Source organism: Enhydra lutris, unplaced genomic scaffold (genome assembly GCF_002288905.1).
Source record: "Enhydra lutris kenyoni isolate GAN:26980312 unplaced genomic scaffold, ASM228890v2 scaffoldscaffold7, whole genome shotgun sequence".
NCBI lineage: Eukaryota > Metazoa > Chordata > Mammalia > Carnivora > Mustelidae > Enhydra > Enhydra lutris.
In genome coordinates, this window is record NW_019154091.1 from 4,444,544 (window position 1) to 4,457,741 (window position 13,198).

The window sequence follows — 13,198 nt, forward strand, 5'->3', positions numbered from 1 at the left end:
AGCCTGTTTGTTTAATGAAGGTTAGAGAGACAGATGGTCCACCCTTGTCTGCACCCATCATAGCCTTTTCCACCCACTCCGCCCTACCCTCTTACCTACTCGCCCATCACTCCTTCACCCATCTAATTCCTCGCTTTTCACTCCTCACCCTCTACCCCTTACTCCTGTCTCCACAGTACCCACAGGGTATTGGGCTACTATTTCAAGGATAAACAGACTGACAGTTTCTGTAATGGAAGACATTTGAAGGTGATGGGGCTTTTATTTATGTCATTTTATCATAAACATCAGACTATTATGGAAAATTGGGCATCCTGTTTCCAGTCAAAGAAGGAGGGAGCTTTAATTCTTGGATTCTAACAAAAGACCTAGAAACAGCAGTCTAGATGTTTCAACTTATTTCCTTATTCTTAAAATTGTTTAATTAAAAATTCACTGGGGTAAAGAAGAAATGAGGAGTGACTCCTTAATGTATGGCTTTCTTTTTGAAGTGACGAAATGATCTGAAATTAAATAATAGTGATGGTTGCACAACTTTGTGAATGTACTAAAAAACCAATGAATTCTACATTTTAAAAGGGTGAATTCCAGGGTGACTGGTTGTCAGAGCAGGTGACTCTTGATCATGGGGTCGTGAATTCACATGCCCCACCTTGGGCATAGAGCCTACTAAAAAATAATAATAATTTAAAAATAGGGATCTCATGGTGGCTCAATTGGTTAAGCAGCTGCCTTCAGCTCAGGTCATGACCCTAGGGCCCTGGGATCCAGCCCCACTTTGGGCTCCTTGCTCTGCGGGAGCCTGCTTCTCTCTCTCCCCACTGCTCATGCTCTCTCACTCCCTCTCCCTCTCTCTCTCTCAAATAAATAAAATCTTTAAAAGAAATAATCTAAAAAACAAAGGTAAATTTGTGGCATGTGAATTATATATATCTCAATGAAAAAATTTTACTGTCTCCAATTAATTGAAAATGTATGTATGTATGTATATTATTTAAAAGTTCACAAATATATATAATAAAAAGTGAACACAAAGTTTAATTGTTTGAAGGTTAGTCTTCTAGACCTTTCTATTTATTTACATATATTTGTGTGTAATTCAGGAATTCATTTTTATGTAACTAAGATGATAGTATACACATTTTCTACTTGCTTTCATTTTTGTTTCGTTTTTCCTACTTAATGAAATCCTTCCACACTCTAAATTTCATTCTTCCAAATTAGCTCTTTAATATTCCACAGGAGAGCAATGACATAATTTATATAAATGTACTCCCAGGTTTATTGTTTTCAGGTTTTCATTATTCCTCACAAACTTTTTTCTTACAGAACAACTGGCAGATAAATTGATTCGTTTTGTCCAGCTCCTTGGCCTAGATCTCTTTCATGAAGAACCTGCCATTGGTCAAGAAAGGCAAAATGAAGAAAGAAAAAGCAAAGAGCCTCATGAAGCCACAGCTCTAATAATCAAGACTCTAATGTGTGTGTGCATTTCTTTTAAATATGCCCTAAAATAATATTCTTCAAGACTAAGTGTAGCTAGCAGTTAATCATGAAACACTAAGGGTACATAAATTCACACAATAATATATTCCATACCAGTGAAGCAAGTTCCTGGGTTTACTCTGTTTTTTATTGGCAGACATGGTGCAGTCTTAGTAAATAGATTATGGTTTACTTAAGATGGGAGGAAAAGAAAAGAGGTGCTGGCAGCAGATATGCCCTATAAAAGCATAAGGTTGTCAAAACTGGGAAACTTACATATTTTTGTGTAATCTAAATTTGTAAGAAACATGTTTAATTTTTTTCTTTTCAGGATGCTCTGGTCCTTTTCAATCTACTCAGCTATGGGATGGTATTATTCACTCCCATCAGACTCAAGTGGAAATGAAAAGGAGACATCATTTATGAACATACAAACACTGTTTTACTGGTTCTGTTCCTGTTGATGTAGCATTAAGTCATCTTGTGCAAAATATGTGCCTAAGTAGTGTAATGACACCTCTCTTCTTAAAGGAGTTTGTCTTTGCACATTCTAATGAATCATAAAGTATTTGAACCAGTAGGAATGAAGCTATTGGAAAATGAAAAGGAATTAGAATTTGAAAATTCAAACAGTAGTCTCTACAGATTTCTAGGCAATAAATCATCTTATATTTTTTGCAAAAGAAGAAAAGGATTCTGCGAAGGGGTTAACTGATGAAATAAAAGTGAAGGAATCTTTAAGGTTAGTATCAGCCAATATGCTGTAATATATTGTGTTAGACTCGGACAGAACTGACTTTGATGAGCTCAACTTAAACGTCATGCTTTCAGATTTATTCAGAAGCCAATAAAAGAAAAGCCACGTGAAAATTAATCCATGTCTGTGTTTGCTCTAAAACCACTATGGAAGACATTACCACATAATTTTTTCAGAATTACAAGGAAAATTTGTATCTTCTTTGATGAGTTATAAGCTTTATAATTTTGAAAAGTGACTTAGCCAAAGTAAAAAGAGCCAAGATTATCTGGAAACTAAGAGTAAAAATTTTCTATTACATCATAGTAATCATGTTAACTTTAGAATTAGTATATTTTATTTATTTACAATCCTAATTTGTCCTCTCTTGGTGACATTCTATTGTCTAACAAATTTATTACTGGTGTTTTTTTATTGTAAGCTCCCTGAAATCCATTGTGGAAATAGGGAATGTCTAAGTAAGTTTTAATAAGTTAAAATGTATATTTGAAATTCTGATCCCACATATAATATATAGAATAGAATAGAGAATAGAATAGAATAGAATAGAAAAATCCACATATTCTTTCTTAACAGACCAGGAAATTAAATGATTTCAAATCCTCTAGCACAAGAGATTAGTGAGGAAAGAATAAAGGAACTTATTCATACAATGAGAGGGAATATGGCTTTACCTTCAAATACCATATTTGACAAAACTGTTCTCTCACTTTCAAAAGAAGGTAATTTCAGTTTTCATTATTTTTTCCAGAACTTTATAAGGAAGAACTGATTTTTTAATTACCTTATTTTTTAGAACAGTTTTAGGTTCACAAAAAAATTGAGTGGAAAATAGAGTCCCCATGTATCCCCTCCCCCCATAGATATCAACATCCTGTACCAAAGTGATATATTTGTTACAATCTGTGAACCTGTTTTGATACATCATTATCATCCAAACCCTATAGTTTACATTAGTGTTCACTCTTTGTGTTATATATTATATATTACAAATATGTAATGACATGTATCCACCATTATAGAATCACACAGAATGGTTTCATTGCCCTAAAATTCCTCTCTACTTCACCTATTCATTTTTCCCTTCCCCATAACTGCTGGTAACCAACTTTACTGTCTCCAAGAATTGACTTTTCAAATATGATAAAAGTAGTGTGTTTGGTGTATTGATTCTCTACTCCTTTATTAAGAGTTTTCTTCTACATAGCAATTTTATCAGACAAGACAGGTGAGCCAACATAGATTCAGTAACACTTATTTTTTTACAATGACTGTGATCAGATTAACTGAAGTGTTGAATCCATACTACCAGAAAAAAGACATGTAGACTCACTACCAGTCCTCACTATATATAATCCAAGACCATCTTCTACAAGCATATCCTTTTTCCATTGTATAAACCCTTCCCAAACATCTCCCTACCCTTTACCTTTCAGGACAAACTAAGCAACCTGTTGCTACACTTTGTTTACTTCATCTACTTGTGGTTTTCTCCTTATGTTGCCACTAAAGGTGGAAAGAAGAGCCCCATACCCAGGGCAGTTAAGAGGGATGCATACGTAATTCATGAATGGTTACATCTTTTATTGCATTTGGTCAATCATTAAGAAGCAAGACGAGAATGATTTGCACCTTGGAGGAGCAAAATATAACAATAATTAAGAGAAGTGTCCTAAGGGAAAGACAAGGTGCCCAAAAGGGGGGCAATAAAAGACAAGTGGGACTAAAAGAGAACTCTGAGGAAGACTAGTGGACACTCAGAGGAAGAGAAGCCAAGCAAAAGTGATTCTTATCTGCTACACATAAAAAACAAGTTGTCCCATCATTTCCCCTTGAAGATGTAGGGTATCTCTAGAAATTCCTAACTAAAGATGGCTGTAATTTATCAGTAAATATGTCAATTAAAAAATAGTTTCCAATTATCGGGTCTTTCCCTTGCTAAGCAATCTGTTATGCATTTTGTATGTATGATTAACAATAGGCCTCTAAAGTAAGGATTAAAACTCCCATTTTATACTTGAGGAAACTGAGACTCAGAAGGATAAATAAATACATAAAACATAGTAGGAAAGGAAAGCTGGCATTCTGATGTACTTTTAAAATGTTATTATTGAATGTGAAGCATTCAAATAGTCCTACATGTTTTATTAACAAAATTAGGAGTTCCCTACCCTTCTCCTCTCATTCATTTCCTCCTCCCCAGAGACATCCATCTACAACTTGTATCTCCTATTTCTAAATAGCATGCTTATAATGCCATCTCATGATCTTTTGTTTTAGATACATCTAGTAATTTCCTACAGAGGAGAATGGGGTTCTAGATCTCTCACCTCCCTGATATCTTATCTCCCAAACATCTTATTTTTTTATTAAGGTTTTATTTATTTTAAAATAAATAGAAAAAGAGAACAAGTGGTGGGAAGGGCAGGTGGAAAGGGAGAGAATCTCAAGCAGATTTGGCACTAAGTGTGGAGCCCACTCAATCCCACGACTCTGAGGTCACAACCTGAGCCAAAACCAAGAGTCAGATGCTCAACCAACTGAGCCACCCAGCGCCCCCCGCAAAATACTTTAAATGGTACATATGTTTTTATATACTCTTTTACGGGTGATAGAATTAACAGAAAATGTTAGATGAAATTAAGAAGGATATATACAGATTAAATACTACTGCATTTAGCCAGAAATTTTAAACATTAAGTCATAAAAGAATGAACTATTAAGCTTTGTAAAAAGAAAAAAGAGAGTTTTTATGTTAAAACAAAAATCATCCAAGTCTGGGAACCACTGCTTTAGTTTAGACTGATAATTTTATAGATAAGGGAACAGACTTAGAGAAATTAGATAATTTGCCAAGTTTCCACACTTAACTAATGTCATCAGATTCAGACATAGATTTCCATACTTTTATCAGTGTTTTATCATTATTGTTGCAGCAAAGTGTTGCTAACTTATGACATGAGAATGATTGAAATGTGTTTGGTGTATGTTTGCTCTTTGCTCCAACTGAATGTGTCAGCCTTCGGAATAGAGAAACACAAAAATTATTTTAGTTGTTCTTTCTAACCAAAGCATAGTTTTCAATGGAGTTTTTCATAGGTTACTAAGAAGAAATCCTTTTATCTTCAAAAGCCTTTTAAATCTAACAATTTGGGGGGTTTTCTGGGTTTTGTCTCTGTAAAAAGGTTTGCAAAAGAGAACTAACTTGAAAATTCACTGATTGCTCATGTATTTAATGCAAAAAAAAATTCACTTGCTTAGAAGAAAAATGTTCAAACCAAAATTTTCTGGAGAAAGTACATTTGGAAGTTTCTCCCATTGCTAACAAATCAGGCATGAATGGGTTTTTTCTGCTATCCACTGAAATCTGATTTTTTTTTTCGTGATCTTCTAGCATAAAACAACCCCAGCAGACATATTAACAGACATAAAATTAGGAATTAAATAATACAGGCACTAGATGATTTTTATAAAATTAAATAATTAGCTGGCCAACAAGACAATTTAAGCCACTTTCTCTTTGACAAAACATGGCTGGTTAGAGGTCCAGGCTGGCTCAGCTGTTAGAGCACGTGACCCTTTTTTTTTTTTTAACGTTTCAAGCTTTTATTTAAATTCTAATTAGTTAACATGTAGTATATTAGTTTCAGAGAAGAATTTAGTGTTTCAACACTTACATATAACACCCAGTGCTCACAACAAGTGCCCTCCTTAACATCCATCACACATTTAGCCCATACCCCACCCACCTTCCCTCTAGAAATCCTCAGTTTGTTCTCTGTAGTTAAGAATCTCTCTTATGATTTACCTCTCTCTTTTTTCTTTCCCCCATGTTCATCTGTTTTGTTTCTTAAATTTCACATATGAGTGAAACCATATGGTATATGTCTTTCTCTGACTCATCTCACTTAGCATAGTACTTTTAGCTCCATCCACACTGTTGCAAATGGCAAGATTTCATTCTTTTGATGGCTGAGTAATATTCCATTACATATGTATACCTCCTCTTCTTTATGCATTCATCGGTCAATGTACATTTGGGCTTTTTCCATAATTTGACTATCGTTGATGAGAATATGTGACTCTTGGGGCCTCTGGGTGGCTCAGTTGGTTAAGCATCTGCCTTCAGCTCAGGTCATGATCCTGGGGTCTTTGGATAGAACCCTCTCCCCCAATTGTGCACCCTGCTCAGTGGGAAGTCTGCTTCTCTCTCCCTCTGACCTTCCCCCTCACCCCTGCTCCTGTTCTCACTCCCTCTCTCTCTCTCTCAAATGAATAAATAAAAACCCTAAATAAATAAATAAATCTTTTGATCTTGGGTTTGTAAGTTCAAGCTCCATGTGGAGTGTAGAACATACTAAAAAAAAAAAAAAAAAAAAAAAAAAGGCTGGCTAAAGGTATGCAATTGGCAGCACACCTATATAAATTTCATCCAAGAAATAGAAACATCAGTTCCTCTATTTTTGAGAAAAGCCATTTCTTAATTTCCAAATAACTAAAAAACTACTTCACTTGAGTTGAAAACTCTGCTCGCTGTGGTAAAGTAGCGTGATCACTGCAGGCTTCATTGCAAATTTGCATTTGGCACGAAGAGTTAAGGTGCACCTTTGCTGAGACTTGTTTGCTTTTTACAGTTATTTGGTTTTTTTACTAATAATATCATGACTAATATTTCAAAAATATATGTGTGTATTGTTTTAGAAATGTTAGGGTGCAGAATACAACCTCTCCCTCATTTCTGTGGGGTAGGTCTCAGCAGTGTCGATACCAGCTAGAGCAACTCCATTATTAATATGTTTTACTTGACTTCCAGAATATGTTTGGACAAAGGTTTCCTCAGTGGGAACAAAGTTTGCCTCCTACTGAACACACTGTACTCCTCCTACCAAAACATTTGCACACTTAATGAAATTGCCTGTTTACTTACTTGTCTTTATTCCCACTAGAGTGTGAGGTACTTAGGGACAGTCCTTTTCTTGTTCATCATTGTACCCCATTGAATGGCACAGCACCTAGCTGTTGGTAGGTGTAAACATTTAATGGATAAATGACGCAAGTACAGTCTCCTCACTGAATATTTTCTTTTTATATATACATCCTGTACATATATATGTATATACATATATATATGTATGCACATATGTATATGTGTATATAATCTATCCTAAATACTGGATAGGTTGTACATTCATCAAATGCAGAGTCTACCCCCCCTTGTATCCTCCACTCAGCACAAAGATCACTGAGTATGAAGTGCTCCATAAAAGTAACAATAATGATGGTATGTGTCACCACATATCCATCTTGAGTTTGGGGGGCCTGGGTGGTTCAGTTGGTTAAGTGGTCAGCTCTTGATTTTGGCTCAGGTTATGATTTCAGGGTCTTGGGATCTAACCCTGTGTTAGGCTCTGCCCTCAGTGGGGAGTCGGCTTGTCCTTCTCCCTCTCTGTCTGCTCCTCTCCCCACTCTCTATCTCTCTCAAGTAAATAAATAAATCTTTTTAAAAAGTCCATCTTGGGCTGATTTCTCTACACAGAACTAGCTATTCTGTTTATCATCTCTGCATTGGGTTACTATGTTCTAGACATGCACATTTCTCTGCTCTGTCTCCTTCAGATCCTTGTTTAAATATCATCCTCCCAATGATAGTTTAAAATTATAATACTGGAGCACTTGGGTGGCTCAGTTGGTTAAGCGTCTGCCTTCAGCTCAGGTCATGATCTCAGGGTCCTGGCATTGAGTTCCACATCGGACTCCCTGTTTACTGGGGAATCTGCTTCTCCCTCTCCCTCTGCCCCTTCTCCTGCTCATGTTCTCTTCCTCTCTTGAGCATGTGCACTCTCAAATAAATGAAATATTTTTTAAAAGGATTAAAATTGTAATACTAACCCATCTTACACTGCTTCTCTTCTTCTCTGCTCAGTTTCTTTCCATAAAACTTATCACTAACAAACACACTACATATTTCACTTCTTGTTTGTTTGTTTCTCTGTTTATTGCCTCCTGTCCCCCTCCCCTAGAATATAAGCTCTGTTAAGGCAAGGATTTTTGCCTGTTTGGGTTACCATTATATGTCTGACACCCAAGAACAGTGCCAAGAACAAACTAGGTCTCAATAAATATTTGTTGAATAAGTTAATGTTCTGCCTTGATGCTCTTGCATAATACTCTTTTTTCCAATTTTGGACTTATTTATAATATATCTACTTGTGTTTCTCAGTGATTTAATAAAATTTGCCTTTGCCCATTTCATATGTGGCTATGTCAGCCTCCTTATTTAGGGTATGGGTGCTGAAAGTCCACTATTTTTATGTATTTTTTTCTAACACCTGTTCAGTGCCATGCCAAAAGATTAGTATTAACAAATGTGGACTAATTGATTAGAGGCTATTTATGATACCAAGTTTTCACTAAAAGACAGCTAATTTGATTTATTTTTGGTCATTAACTCAAAGGTAGCAAAGTGAGATGCCTTTAGGAGCCAGACAGATCAGACATCAAGGGAGTACTTAATTATCGATCATGTAAAGATACATACACCATTGTTTTGCTTGAAATGTATGGCCCTCTCAGGCTATTTTTCCTTTTCCCAGTTAACACAGAGATGGAAATATATGCAGGGAAAACTACAGCAAAACCAATAGGACAGTATCGAGAAAATGGTAACTGAGACCCTGCCATACTATTTGGGGTACAACGGAGTGGTAGGGTTTATGGTTAACTGGAAATGACATGCCAACCCAAAGAGAGTATCCAATAATTCATACCAACTGTCTGTGGTTAGGCATTTGAATTCAAGCCCAGTGTTTTATGAGATCTTGTGATTTTTTTACAAGAAAGCTTGAAACCCAGAATTTTACAAGAAATCTGTCGTTTTTACACAAGTTAATTTTATTCAAAATACTTTGTAACCAAACAACCCATAGCTATGGTCCAAATTTAATGCATAGGCTACCAGGTTGGGAGGTCTGCAAGAGATTTACAATAGCTACTACTTTTATAATTTTGTTTGACTTAAAGGAAAAACAATACATTAATTATGATCTCATGATTAGGATAATGAAAAATTTCATTAACTCTTAAAAGAAATGACCAAAAACCCAAGATTAACCTAATACTGTATTTTAATTTAAAAGTAAGAAATACAGTTATCTGTGCCACTTGAATAAAATTATAATTAGTAATCTTATATTCTCTCAGATGTGTACAATAACTCTTAAGCTTGAGTAGCAGTTTTTTATATTTGGAATTAACCTATTATTGGCTTTCAAAGCTAGGTCAGGAGCATCTGGGTGGCTCAGTCAGTTAAGCAGCCAACTCTTGATCTCAGGGTTATGAGTTCAAGCCCCATGTTTGGCTCCATGCTGGGCATGCAGCCTACTTAAGAAAAATATGAGGGGCGCCTGGGTGGCTCAGTGGGTTAAAGCCTCTGCCTTCGGCTCAGGTCAGGATCTCAGGGTCCTGAGATAGAGCCCCGCATCGGGCTCTCTGCTAGGTAGGGAGCCCTGCTTCCTCCTCTCTCTCTCTGCCTGCCTCTCTGCCTACTTGTGATCTGTCTCTCTCTCTCTCTCTGTCAAGTAAATAAATAAAATCTTAAAAAAAAAAAAAAAAGAAAAATATAAATGAGGTGCACCTGGATGTCTAAGTATCTACCTTCGTCTCAGGTCATGATCCCAGAGTCCTGGGATCAAGCCACACCCTGCTTGGCAGGAGGCCAGCTTCTCCCTCTCCCACTCCCCCGATTGTGTTCCCTCTCTGTGTCTCTCAAAATTAGTCTCTTTAGATTTGGTTAAATATAAGCTAGACTTTATTATATTTTATCAGTTTTTAGGTAGTTAATGGAAATGTTAACTATCTATTTGTTTTTGTTTTTAACTCTGGGGTTGACAACTGGTTTATTAATGCATCATTTAAATGTCTGGATACTTTCCTGACCAGTTATAGTTACAGTTAATCAGCAGTTAGTACCAAAAGGAAAGACAAGACTGGGTATACAAAAGATACTCTTTGATGTCATAATAAAATACTATAATCAAGAGAGAGATTGCCTATTAACTGATGAGTATTCTGATATTCAGTCAGGAATTATTGAACTTTAAGGTAAAAGAAGATATTTAAACCTTAGTTTTTTGTATAATAATATTTTATTTTTTTTAAAGATTTTTAAAATTTATTTGACAAAGAGAGATCACAAGTAGGTAGAGAGGCAGGCAGAGACAGAGGGGGAAGCAGGCTCTCTGCCGAGCAGAGAGCCTGACATGGGGCTCGATCCCAGGACCCTGAGACCATGACCCAAGCCGAAGGCAGTGTCTTAACCCACTGAGGCACCCAGGCGCCCCTGTATAATAATATTTTAAAAGATTTTATTTATTTATTTTATAAAGAGAGAGAGCAGGGGTGTGGAAATTAGCAGAGGGAGAGGGACGACATGCTCAGTCTCATGACCCTGAAATCAAGAGTCAGACCCTGAACTCACTGTACCACCCAGTTACCCCTAAAATATTTTTAAAGATACAAGTTTCATGGGGAACCTGGTTGGCTCAGTCGGTGGCGCATATGAATCTTGATCTCAAGGTCGTAAGTTCAAGCCCTACATTGGATGTAGAGCTTACTTAAAAAAAAAAATAGCAGAACATTTAATAAACTGAGTATTACATTTTAATATTTTTCCTTCAGTGGTGTCAAAGTACTTGATGAAGTCTTTTTTCACATCACTAATGTTACCTGCCATGTAAATTGTACTATCAAATGTAACTAATGTAGTATAGGACACTAGATCTAAGGTAACTTTATTGAGTTCCACATCGGACTCCCTGTTTACTGGGGAATCTATAGGGGCATTGTAAGAAACATACTTTAGGGACGCCTGGGTGGCTCAGTTGGTTGGACGACTGCCTTCAGCTCAGGTCATGATCCTGGAGTCCCGGGATCGAGTCCCGCATCAGGCTCCCGGCTACACGGGGAGTCTGCTTCTCTCTCTGACCTTCTCCTCGCTCCTGCTCTCTCTCAAATAAATAAATAAAATCTTTAAAAAAAAAAAAAAAGAAACATACTTTAATATAGTATAGCATTAGAGAGCTGAGGTATCTGGAAATATTAATTTCTGATGTATTAACTTGGCGATCTTTTACAAAAATAAAAACTCAGTGACATACATTATGTCACTTTTTTAGCTATGTGGGTAGCCATATAATTTCATGTTAAAAATAAAATACTATTTGATAATGCTGGATGTAATTATGCATGTGCTTGCCACATAGAATTATAAAGATTTATTCATTTATTAGAGAGAGGGTGTGTGGGGGTAGGGGGAGGGGGATGGGGGAGGGGGGGTGGGCAGAGGGAAAGAGAGAAGAAGAGGGAAAGAATCTCAAGCAGACTTCTCGCCTAGCTGGAGTTGGGCAGGGGGCTTGATCCCATGACCCATGAGATCATGACCTGAGCCAAAACCAAGAGTCGGTCCCTCAACGGACTAAGCCACCCAGGCACCCTATAGAATTATAAAAATAGTTTCCTGTGTGTTTGAAATATTTCACCATAAAACCTTCTTCCTGTAAAAAAGAATCCACACACCAAATACAGCATCATAGTGTTTTAACTGACTACCAAGTATTACAATCTCCATTTTTTTGTAACCCATGTTACAGAAAATGGGAAAAGAATAGAAGCACTTGAAACAGCATAACTGTACCTAAGATTGTTACTGCGCAATGTTAGAGAAGAATCATGAGGGCTACTTACCTTTATAACTCTTGTATCAGAACCTAACACCCACAAGTTAAAAAAACAGGGAAAAATTTTCAATAACTGTTTAACAATTTTCTCGTCTTTTGTAAAAAAAAAAAATCATTTAAGCTAAGGTTAATCTTTCTGTTTACAGTATGATAACAAAACAGTGATCCTGAAAATTCTTGTCAAATCAAAGCAGTTTTGCAAATGAGATCATTATTGAAAGTATGGGCAGGGGTTGCCTGGGTGGCTCAGTCATTAAGTGTCTGTCTTCAGCTCAGGTCATGATCCCAGGGTCCTGGAATCGAGCCCCACAAGGGGCTCCCGGCTCAGCAGGAAGACTGTTTCTTCCTCTCCCACTCCCCCTGCTTGTATTCCCTCTCTTGATGTCTCTCTGTCAAATAAATAAAATCTTTAAAAAAAAAAAAAAGTATGGACAGAACAACTAGTCTGGTTTTTACTGGAGTATCACTCTGAGCTATTCAAGTTATCTCTGGCATTTTGCCCGGGCGCATTTATTACTAAACTATTTGTGTCCAGCAAAAAGGTAAATCATTCACTTAATAAATAATTTACTGAGTACGTGTAATATGCAAACTTTGAAGGGATGCTGTTTCCCCATATCCACTAAAAAGAAGAAGCAGACTTAAAACAATGTCAATATTTGCAAGCATATTCATACATTTCTTCAACCCATTTCTGGTGCATTACTAAGTGCCAGGCACTGTTACAGCGGTTAGAGTACATCAGCATACAAAACACAATGATGCAGGCCCTTGAGGAGTTTATATCCAAGCAAGGGACAGCAGACAATAAAAAAATACACATCATATAAATCATATACATATAAATCATCAAGTCGTATAGTTTGATGGAAGGCAATACATGGAATACTTGCAATATAAAGGGGAAAAGAGCTGCTTAAGGGGATTTAGGGTACTAGAGTGAGGGAGAGCAGGAGCTTACAGTATTAAGGCAGCCAAGATTAGCCTCATTAAGAAAGTAAGAGTTGAGGGGTGCCTGGGTGGCTCAGTGGGTTAAAGCCTCTGCCTTCAGCTCAGGTCATGATCCCAGGGTTCTGGGATCGAACCCCGCATCGGGCTCTCTACTCAGCAGGGAGCTTGCTTCCTCTTCTCTCTCGGCCTACTTCTCTGTGATCTCCGTCTGTCAAATAAATAAATAAAATCTTAAAAAAAAAGAAAGAAAGAAAGTAAGAGTTGAGCAAAG